Genomic DNA, 11,808 nt, shown 5'->3' with positions numbered 1-11,808 from the left:
GTTAAGACTAAACGTCTCTAAGGAAAAAGCAGATAAAAATATCAATTAGCAAACTGTTCAAATAATAATAGGATTATTTCTTAATACAAGGAAACTTTGCTAAGTCGAATTTCGATGAGCCGAAAACTTTGATAAGACGAAGTGAATCTTTTTTCCCGTCTAACTAAATAGGGAATTAATGTTATTTCTTTTCGATTAGCCAAATTTCGTTGAGCCAAAATATTCGATAAGCCGAATTTTATTTCATGACCTTAGATTTTCTTTGTTAACGTAATTCCATAAGTCGAAGTCGTCCCCCCCCCCCAATAGTATCCAAAAAAAACGGACAAATTGAGTAAAATTTTGTCCCAAAAGAAGATTAATATTCAATGAAACACAGATTTTATGGATTTTGTTGCAGTTGATGCCGGAATTTAAGTCACAGAGTACTCAACTGGTGAAGATATTTTTTCATGCGTGAGTGAAAATAGAGAAAACGTTTCTGGTGTTGAAGAGAAATAAGAACTTGAGACAGATATAAAATTATCATCTATTCAAAATATTAGAAGAACAGCAGATGTATTGTGCATTTTCATGAAATCCCGTACGAATATTCCCGACTCCTCGTTGGGAGAGATTTTTATTATTATTTTTTTTTTAATTTAATAATTAAAAACTTACATTTCAGTAGAAAAATGTAATTTGTTTTCCAACTCATACAAACTCATGAATTTATATAGTAATTACATTAATTGTTAATTATGTCAAGTGGATAATAATCTCCATGATGCATTATTCTATCAATTTTTGCTCATATTATAAACGTAATGAGTTTCAGCGGTATGATTTTATTTTATTCTATAGTTTTGTTTTCGTTTTCGATGAGCCGAATTTTCGATAACTCCAATTATTTTTGCTTCACCAGCAACTTCGACTTCACTGTATTTCTCAAGTATTTTTTCGGATTTTTTTTCAAACAAAAAGGTCAATAAAAGCGGAATACAATTTTAAGTGACACCAAACTAAACAAAATACTAGACGCCCACCAAATGTTTGGAAAGGAAGCACAGTATTTTCTTACTCCATGCAGTTATGTTTTGTTCTTCAGGAGCGTTCTCACTGCAGACGACTTTGTATGTACTTGTAACCGTAACCGCACTGCCATCTAGCGAATCGAATTCAAACTATGATATCAAGAAAAGTATTATCCTAAGTCCTCAACTCTGCAGTTAGGCGCGGCGCCTTTTACAATCGATGCGTAGGCTTCATAGCTGCCAGTATGAGCACGTTGGATACACAAGGGAGATTTCCGTGCTCCTTCAAAAAAAAAAAAAAAAACCTACTAAATATGCTTCACAATTAAAAAGTTATGAAGATAAGAGAGAAAATTAAAAGAGAGAGCGAAATAATATGAAAAAATAATATGATAGAATTATTATTTATTATTTGTTGATTATTTAACTCGTAAATTAATTTTTTAAAGAGTGTTCCACAAGTTTTTTTTCTTTCTTCTTCTACTATTTTTTTTTTTTTTTTTTTTTTTTTGACGCATCAAGAATATTTTTTGATGTCACTTTACCGTAACTTGACAGACGTTTCTTGTTCTTTAGATTTTAATTGGTATACAAAGAGTCAAGTCGGATTGACCAATACGGAGTGACCAAAGAGAATGGCGTTTCAGGAGATGAAGTCTGCTTTTTTCATAAGTGAGAATAGAGTGTTTACTTACTGCAATTTTCGTGTTGAACCGAACCATTGCTTCAGTAACTCGTCTGGTCAGTGCTAATTCTATATTAGCTACCAGTTTGTTTGGCGCTCTTGGCTTCCTTATGAGGTTTTCCACCTCCAGCTCAGGCACTTCCTATTCCGGGCTGATGAGTGCTAATGAGCCCGAAACTGCAGTCCTCGGATGGAATGACTGAGCTGGCGGTGTATTTCATGCATTTCTGCCTTAGCCCTGGCTATGGGGCGGTAGCTTACTGAAAATATTTTTTCTTACTTAACTACTATTTTTAAAAACATCCTGCTAATGCCTCTTTTCTGATGTCTTTTTACTTCCTTTTACAAACTAGTATGTTGTGGCCATCACGAAACTTTCTTCTACATTTTTCTTTTTTTTTTTTTTTTCTGATCCCTCCCCATGCTTGACGAGGAAGCAATATTCCCAACAAAAACAGAATTACACATGCAAAAACTTGACGATCATCCCAATGTCTGAATTATTGCAAAAGCAAAACAAAGAGCTAAAATTGAAAGTTATTTTAAAAGCCTTGCTTGAATTAATTACAACTATTTTATTTGTTAACAAACATAAGATGGCAACAGTTAAAAATTTTAAATCATTGAGATAATATTTCCGATCATTTCCATACAATTAAAATCACGAGAAATACGCAGACGACAATCTATTATGATTTATCTTTCTTATTGTTGCATTAATAAAACTATTTTTATTCGCTAAAAAATAATGATAATAAAAATAAATCAGCACCTCTTGGCGCGATTGGCGCCAAAATTGAACCAAAGCCTGTTTACATATGGATTCACATATATTCCAAATTTCAAAAAGAACGTAGCATTATTTCTTGAGATATGGCACTCACAATGGAAAAAAAAGAACGTTCGATTGCGCCACCCCCTTTTTAGTTGTTGACACCAAAATAGAATCATTTCTTATACCCTCTAAGGGCTACTTGTCGATAAATTTTTGTTTGATTACGTTCATTATTTATTGAGATACAGCAGTCACAATTGACGGCAAAAAACGTTCGATAGCTCAACCCCCGTTTTAGCTATTGACACCAAAATTTAATTAGGATCTGTACCTGTTAGGGACAACATATGGACTAAATTTTGTCTGATTCCGCCAGTTACTTCCTGAGGAATAGCAAACACGCGTAACTCAAAAAACGTCCCATTGCTCCACTCCCCTTGGAGGAATTCGCGCCAAAAACGCACAAGTTCATATAGGGGCACATATGTGTACCAAATTTCGTTCAATTTCATGCGGTAGTTTTTGCTGTAGAGCGGCCACAAAAAACTGGTCACACACGTGACACACATACACACACACATACACACACACACACACACACACACATACACACAGACAGACAGACATTTTCCAAAAATAGTCGAAATGGACTCAGCACACCTCAAAACGTTCGAATCCGTCAAAATTCGAAATTCGAAAATTTGCACGAATCCAATACTTTCTTCTACATATTAGATATAGAAGAAAGTAAAAAGGAAGTACATTGTATTCGCGAAAAAATTTTCACCCAAAAATCGGCCTTAATTTCCATTTTGCTCACCCCCAAATGAATGTTGAGTTTTTTTTTTTTTTTTTTCCAACCCGACCACACGTGAATAGGTGCCTAGGAACGTACTGACACCCGAAATATCCATTTTGACGAACCCCGAGTTAATTACAACGAGTTTTCTCGTGACGTCTGTATGTACGTATGTTATGTGCGTATGGGTATATGTATATCGCATAATTCAAGAACGGAATCTCCTAGAAAGTTGAAATTTGGTACGTAGACTCCTAGTGGGGTCTAGTTGTGCACCTTCCTTTTTGGTTGCATTCGTATGCTCTAAAAGGGGTCTTTTTCTCCTTTTTGGGGGAAATCATTGTTAATTTCGATGTAAACTCAAGTGGTGCTATAATTTGGAGGACACTTGGCGATATATCGCCAGTCTTTTGGTCGCCAAGTTTTCTCGCCAACTTGGCGACAAATTTGGCGATTTTTTTTAAATTATTTTTTTTTTAATCTGGTTTTATTTTGGCCATTGTTGGTGATATTTAGAGAGTAAACTATTGAATCATATTAAAATTGCCAGTAATGGGGAAATGACATTAAATTGGAGTAAAAAGAAGTCATGTGATGCACACATCAGCTCGTTTTAAATTGTTAGTCAAGTCATCAACAGTAAACAGCGCAATCAACATAGAGTAAAGAAATATATTTCTTTACTCTATGGTAATCAAGCAAAAATTAGCCAGCTGATAGCACTTAATTACGTTGCTTACTATGTTACTTTGTTGCATAAACGTATTTATCCAATTTATGTCAGTCAAGTCCTCTAACTGACGAATTTTTCTCAGTAAAAACGTTTTCTGAGAAAACCTTTTCAGTCGGATTCACTATGGATTCTGACACTATTTTTTTTTCCCTCTAAAGATGGTGTCTATTTTTCCAGATACTTAGCCATTTTGTACAGGGGTTCCCGCCCCCCCCCTCAACAAGTTCAATGGCACAAATTCTCCCTACAAACCCTCCTTCCCTTTTTTTTATTTTTCAGCTCTCTTTTTTATCAATTAATTTTTTATTTTTAATTATTTTCTATTTATTTATTTATTTTTAATTTTTAGTATTATTTTATTAGAAAAGTTCTGTCCTACGCCAATGACATACACACACAAACTAAATAAATAACTGAAATAAAACACAAACAGAATAAAATAAAATAAGTAATTTAAATTGAAAATAAATCGATAAATTTAAGTAAATAACTTTTCAGTACAAACATTTTCCCATTTGAGGCATGTTTCGCATGACACATTGGCTATAATTATAACGGGTGGAAAGAGGGGGCCTGTCGCAATACAAGTAGGGAAAGACGTTGTTGGGGGTGGAAATGAAGGAAACCATAAATATTTCGTTGATAATAAAAGTAAGCAGCAGTATTTTGGTAATTAATCAAAAACTATATAAACCTGATATATATAATAGCCAATGCTAGAGTAACGCTTCTGACGTCATTAGCAATGAAACTCGCTCCACGGCGTGATAATTTGATAATATGTTTTGGTGATATTCAGTAAATTAACGCCCTATAGCCAGGGTTAAGGCAGACATACTTAAAATACACCGCCAGCTCAGTCAATTCCAGCCGAGGACTGCATTTTCGTGCTTGTTAGCACTCATCAGCTCGGCATAGGAAAGTGACAGAGCTGGAGGTGGAAAGCCTCTTAAGGAAGCCAAGAGTGCCAAACAAACTGGTAGGTAATGCAGAATTAGTACTGACCAGGCGAGTGACCGAAGCAATGGTTCGGTTCAACTCGAATATTGAAGGCAAGGCAGGTATATTCAGTAAGTTACCGCCCTATAGACCAAGGCCGTATCCAGAAATTTTTTTCGGGAGGGGCCCGGATTAGCACATTGCCCTAACACACACACACATATAGTATATATAGACACACCAAACGCATAAAAATGTTAACATAGAAGACTTTTTGTCTTGATTTTTAATGATTCCACTGTTTGAACGTTGTTATTTTAATTTCTTATTTTTCTTATTCACCTTGTAGTGGTAAGGATAACAGGAGAGTGTCCCTTTAAGTCGGTTGTAGAACATCCATAACTTCAGGGGTGCTGGGGGCTTTCCCCCGAGAAATTTTCGAAAAAAAAACCTGTATTTTGAGGCCTTATATAAGGTAATTGGGACTACAAAAATATGAAAAAAAAACTAGGCAAACAAAGTTTTTTAAAAGTTATACATTCTTTTGCAAATCAAGATCAAACAAAATAAAAATTGCTTGCTCGACAAATCATGGAACTTAATGGACAGAGAGGAGAAAAGAGAAGCACTTCCTCATCTGCTCATATCGGCTTTTAGTGAAGTTTGTTTTTGATCACTCCCCCTATCCCCATTTTTTTCCTTAAATGCCATAAAGTATGAAAATTGTACAAAATAATTTAAAAGAAATAGTGTAGACATTCAGAAAATAAGAATGGAAGAGTAATATTCTGGCCATTTGGACAATTCATACTTTATTTTCTTGATAAGATACAAAATTGAAGAACTTTTCAAGGAATTTCAAAAACTTAAATAATTTTCAAAGACTATCGAACAGTTGAAATTATTTGAAGCTCTTTATTTACACTTTTCAGAAGTTGATTGCACAGTCTTACAAAATGAGTATAACTTTGTAAGACACACTCGTTTTAAGTTAAAAATAAATGTAACGAAATATTTCTCGAAACAAACTTTTTTTTTCAATCACAAGTAGTGCAGAAAATGAAAGAGAGTATAGTAAGTGTTATTTTTTTTTTCTCATACTAAAGGTATTAACAGTATGCAGTAGAAGTAAGAAAAAAAACAATAACAAAAGAACTTCCATGATACTAATTCGGCATTAAATAAATGCAAGACAAGAAACATAGCAGTCACAAAAAAGGATCTGGAAAATTATGCTACAAAAACGCGAGAATCGTGATTTTTGCATTTTTTACTCAGGATGTATCAAGGAGCTGAATTTGGCACATCTTGGTAACAAAATACTCGCCTAATCGGCCCAGCCTTTGGGGAGTCCCCGGCTCGAAATCAGTACCGTGCAAGTTTTATAAGAGTTTTAGGGGGAGGAGTCCAGGGTCGTGCATAGAGGGGAGAAGGGACACCTGTTGGCCGGGCCCGAGCTTAAATGGGGCCCAATATTTTTAAACCTATGGTTGAAAATATGGGTAAACAATATTGAGGGGGCCCAAAAAAAGCATTTGTGACAGCCCCAAAATTTCTGTGCACGCCCCTGGAGGAGGAAGTGCACAGAAGTCAGTTCGGTAGACTTGAAAAGTCTACCGAACTGACAAAGGGCCTGCTTTAACCCTGGACTGCCCTGAATTGAATTGGGAAAGCGATCAGGAAGTCCTAATTAAAGGTCTAAATTTCAAGTGTGCCTTGCAGCTAATGAGAACTGGAACTGCTTTTTCTGTATTTCTGCAAAATATTATAAATTTTGAATAATAGCAAAATTAAGAATTAAAAAAAACTTTGTCATTTTCCTTTTCTGACATTAAGAATTAAAAAAAAAAAAAACCTTCTGTTTTACGGTACAAAACATTTCGGGTTTCGGGGGGGGGCCCGGGCCCGTCAGGCCCCCCCTCTGGATACGGCCCTGCTATAGACCAATATCCGAATATAAACAAAAGACGCTGACCGACCAGACGGCTCGCCAGACCGACTGAGCTGGCGGTGTAATCAGGGGCGGCATTTCAGCATTTCATTTGGGGGGTCGAGTTTCTTAAATATGTATTACCACAGTGCGGTAACAAACACACATTAGCTAACAGTAGGCTTGTCAGACGTCCCGGTTTTCAGACAAAATTCTGGCGTCCTGACCGGTTTACTTCACGTCCCGTAAAAAGACAAATTTTTTAAAATTTTATTTTTATAATTTATTTTTAAAAATAACTAACTGTGAAGGAATATTTAGGATAATTACTTTATCATTTGTAAGTCACTCGAAAATTGATACCGGATTAGCTTGTGAGGATTTTTACAAGATTGAAACCAGAAAAGACTAAAAAAGCCCTATAAAATGAAAAGTATATCTAAATATTGTTCATTTTTTTTGTTCCTCATTCAAAGTGTTTTTAAATTGAAATAAAATGTAAATATTTACATCTTATTTCAGTTTTAAAGAAATATTTACATTAAATATTTTCATCTTAGAAAGTGAAATATTCAAATCTTATCCACTTACGTCATTTTTCATAACTCCTGTTTTAAGTTTATAATTAGTAACCATTTATTCATAACATTAAAAATAAACTGCCCTTTAAAACACCAAAAATCAGCCACAGGTGGGTACCTTTTGAACGCTAGCGACGTTTGTGGGGGGGGGGGATACATCCTGGTGGTCCCGGTTGAACATTTCAGAAGTCTGGCAAGACCAGCTGACAGGAAGTAGTCATAAAATCGGTTTAATATAAATAAAAATTAGTGCTTAGAAGCAATTAAAATTTTGATTCATTTTCTAATAAGTTTTCATATAAAACATTTCGATACTGAAGTTTTTATACCTTTTGGAAAAGTTTTAATGGATGATTTTTGGAATTCGGAAGAACAGGGAAGTGTTACTATCAGTGCCCATTGTCATGCTGTTTTGTTAGTACAACTAAAGAGAAAAGGTGTTTTTTTTTTTTTTTTTTTTTTTTTTTTTTTTGCCCATTGTGCTTCGAAAATCTTTCTCTAACCTAACAAAAATCTTTCTCTACCAGCTGAGCTGATTGGAATAGTTAAAAAATAATTGAAGATTGAAGTAACAAAGTTATGTATGAAAACACTTTTTATATCTTGCTCTTCAAAATCACACCGGCAACTTCAAAAATTGTGAGGGGCTTAATTTTTCATCATTGAATAATCTAGTCTCGTCGGCGCTCTCAGCTTCAATGAGATGTCATCTGCCACCAGCTCTGTTATTCACTATTCCAGGCTGAAGAGTCCATAACAAGGACGGAACTGCAGTCTCTGGATGTGATAACCGGTCTGACGGTATATTGCTTGTAATTTTTCTTGCCTAGTGCTAAAAACTTTACTCATAATTGAAACATTTTATTTTTCGTTTTCAGAAAATCCATTCCAGATAATATAGAGCCAACCATGCAGAAAAATAATTATCATCAAATCTTGTGTTAATTTTATTCGAAAAACAATCTATTACTTCATACAAAGTATTAAAAAATCAGTGTTTGACTTCACATCGTCATGTGGAATTTTTTATTTATTTATTTATTTATTTATTTATTTTTCAGCGCTTTTTTAAAATTGGCTCGGAGGAAGAATTTTTTTGAAAAAGTTTCACGACTGATTGAAATATACATCTATGTAAAATCTATTTTCAATTTCAGTTGCAGATTGAACTATGGTAGTATGAACGCACAGATCAATTGTAGATTGAACTGTGGTTTGAATAGTCCGAAAATTAAGGGTAGCCGATTGAAGATGTTTTGATGGAGTAAAGCATTTTTAAAACACTTTCCTCAATACAAACAAATTGAATAAAAATTCAAACGAAGTCATACATACTGAAAAGCATGAGCTTTTTCACCATTGAAAGAATCGTTTTGCAATGATTCTCACAGTCGTGAAATCACTGCTTTGAAGTTATAGAGAAAGATGATTTTAACTCTTGAAGACCATCTTGTGTCACTCCGAGATTGCATGACTATAGAGCCCCATAAAAGGTATTTGTTGATATGGTTTTTTTTTAATTCAATAAGCACATGCATTTTTAAGAAGTTTCTATGAAAGCAGATAATGCATTTAGCAGTTGAAACGTGTTTCTAGCAAAATAAAGCGATGAACACTCGTCAAATAAATATACACTTGAAAAATGAGCGTAGAAGTAAATGTAAAATATCAATGAATTTTCTTGAGAAAACCATGCAGCCACACCACTTTGCACGAGCCTCTCATATTGGACATACCATCGTTACACTGGGCACACAAGTATGAAATATTTAGTCGTGAAAAGGCCGAAAAATACTTCGTGAATTTCCAAGTCATCATCCAAATAACGAAAAACACTTTTTCTAGTCTGGGAATGTGTCCAGTTTCATCAAATAGTTACTGAGAACCAGCGAGATTTTTTTAATGAACATTGATTTCCGACTTACATAAATTGAATTCACCCATTTTCTATCATTCTGCTCAAAACATTTGGGGGTGCGACCGCCCCCTCTTGACCCCCCTATTTGCCGCCCCTGGGTGTAATTCATGTTTTGGTAATGTTTAACATGCAGGCAAAGGCTTTATTGTGACAAGGCTGAACTGGATCCCGTAACTTAACTGTTTTACTGGTAAGACTGTGTCATTTCAGGGGAATGAAGAATCGAAAAAGTGGTCAACAGTGGACGCTATCTACTGGAGTTAGGGTTAAATGTCAAATATCAAAATATTACTAAACAAACAATGGCTTCGTTCAAATGAAGAAGCAGTTTTCATCCGTCATATCTTGGCGAGTGATTTTCCAGTTAATTAATAAGGGAACGTAGGCCAAAAGACCAATGTCTGAATGGAATTATTAGCCCCTGATCCGTACATCCGAGAAAGATCTCCAGTAAAAGAATGGGGTCGTTTCCGAAATTTTAAAAGTTTTTTTTTCTTTTTTTTTCTGAAGGAGTATGCCTCAAATCATAGGAGTTGACCATTTTTTAAATAATTTGACAAAGTTTAATAATTTTTTTAATTATTTTAATTGGTGCGCAGATTTAAGTTTATTTTTTAAAATTTCTGCGCATGACATCACAAGTGATGAAATTTCATTCGCTATTACCATCAGCGCAGAGCGCAATATTTAATTCACTTCTTCACTCGCATGTACTGGCAACGATATGTTCATAGCAAGCGTAGTGATGCGCAGTATTTAATTCTCTTCTTCATTACCATATCGTGGAAACGTGGTTGACAGCAAGCGTCAGCATTCAGCGCGTCAGTGGAGTAGCGCGCCGAAGTTCATCACATGTGACGTCATAAAGACCACGCAATATTTGAAAATTGGACATTTAAAAAAAATAATTAAAACTTAAACGTTTTGAAAATAAAAGATTTTCCTCGCTCCATGTTGTCTTTTTTTGCTCATTCTATCAACTTCAGTGACTAAAAGTAGTACTTTTGACTGTTGGAAATAAATCCTTTGTGAAACCTTTACAAGTTCGAGTCTTAAAGAGCTGAATTTTAGGGACAAATAATCTTTAATAGCAAAAAAAAAATAAATAAATAAATAAATAAATATATCGCACTAAACTCTTTTTTTCCCTTCAAAATGTTATTTTTAATACACTAGTCATTTAATTTCTTTTTTAAGCATTTAAAAAATCCTCTTGCATTTTTTTTTTTTTTTGAAATGTCTCAAAAATATTTTTGTAGAAATTAACAATAAATAATAATATGAAAAAAAAACGTATAATAGTTCATAACAATGTTTTATACCTCGTATTCAATAACGCTTGACATAAATATTTTTTTCGTATTGATCCATAAGAAGTATTTTTGTTTCAAATATTTAAAGAATTATTATTATTCTACAATTATTAGCAACAGATACAAAAATACTCTTAGATCATATCGAAAAATACCATTTTTTTTCTTTCTATAATCAAATAAGGAAACAAATCGCAGGCTTGGATCAAAATAAAAATTACAACGCCTTTGCAAAGTCTCAAAAGAGAAACAAATGCCTTCGCGTTCTGCGTTTTAATCAAATCGATACTCGACAACAAATATTTGTATAATTTTTGTCTTAATATTTTCCTTTCTTTGATAAATACTTAAAACGTATCTCGCATTTATGAACAATACTTTTTATTTGAGTAGCAAAAATCCCAGCCAATAGAAGACGCGTATGAATCTTTAATAATTAAGCGCCCTGCATTCGAAACAAAAGGATTACCGATATTCTTTTCAAAAGCCTTCATTGATACCGAGGATCAAAAACCCTCGGGAGAGCAAAAATCTCATAAAGAAGCTCGCGAAATATTAATCCGTTTTACAGGATGTTGATCTAAAATGCATTGCTTCCGGAATTACAATCTCTAATCTTTTACAAGGAGTCTTGGAGCGGAGTAAACAAAAATGGAAACTGCTGATCGGCTTCCTTTTAGAACGTCGATGCTTTTTTTGTTTGTTGTATATTATTTTAAGAACGCTGAATTCTGACTTCGAACGGTTTTATTCTTTTTGAAAATATCGTCGAATTTATCTAGCTCCAGGAAAAAAAATGTCTAACCTCTGTTCGTAGTAATATTTTTAAATTCTAACTTCGAACAATTTTCTTTTTTTTAATACGTACATTGAAATTTTGTTGCCAACAATTTTGAAAAAGTGGATGATTAATCTTCGCTCTTATTAACCGTTACACTCAACAAATGGAATTCTTCTTTATGAATAGTGTGTTTTGCTTCGAGTAATAATAGACAAAAACTATTCAACAGTTAAAAACTTGCCATTCATTTATATATTTTTTATAAATACTAATAATTTTATTATACTAATAATAAAGCTCAAAAGTTGACTGGATATCTGTCCGGATGTCTCTGTGACGCG

The sequence above is a fragment of the Uloborus diversus genome, chromosome 2 (genome assembly GCF_026930045.1).
Source record: "Uloborus diversus isolate 005 chromosome 2, Udiv.v.3.1, whole genome shotgun sequence".
In the NCBI taxonomy this organism is placed as follows: Eukaryota; Metazoa; Arthropoda; class Arachnida; order Araneae; family Uloboridae; genus Uloborus; species Uloborus diversus.
The sequence above is the reverse complement of the archived record's forward strand: the minus strand, read 5'-3'. Positions refer to the sequence as shown.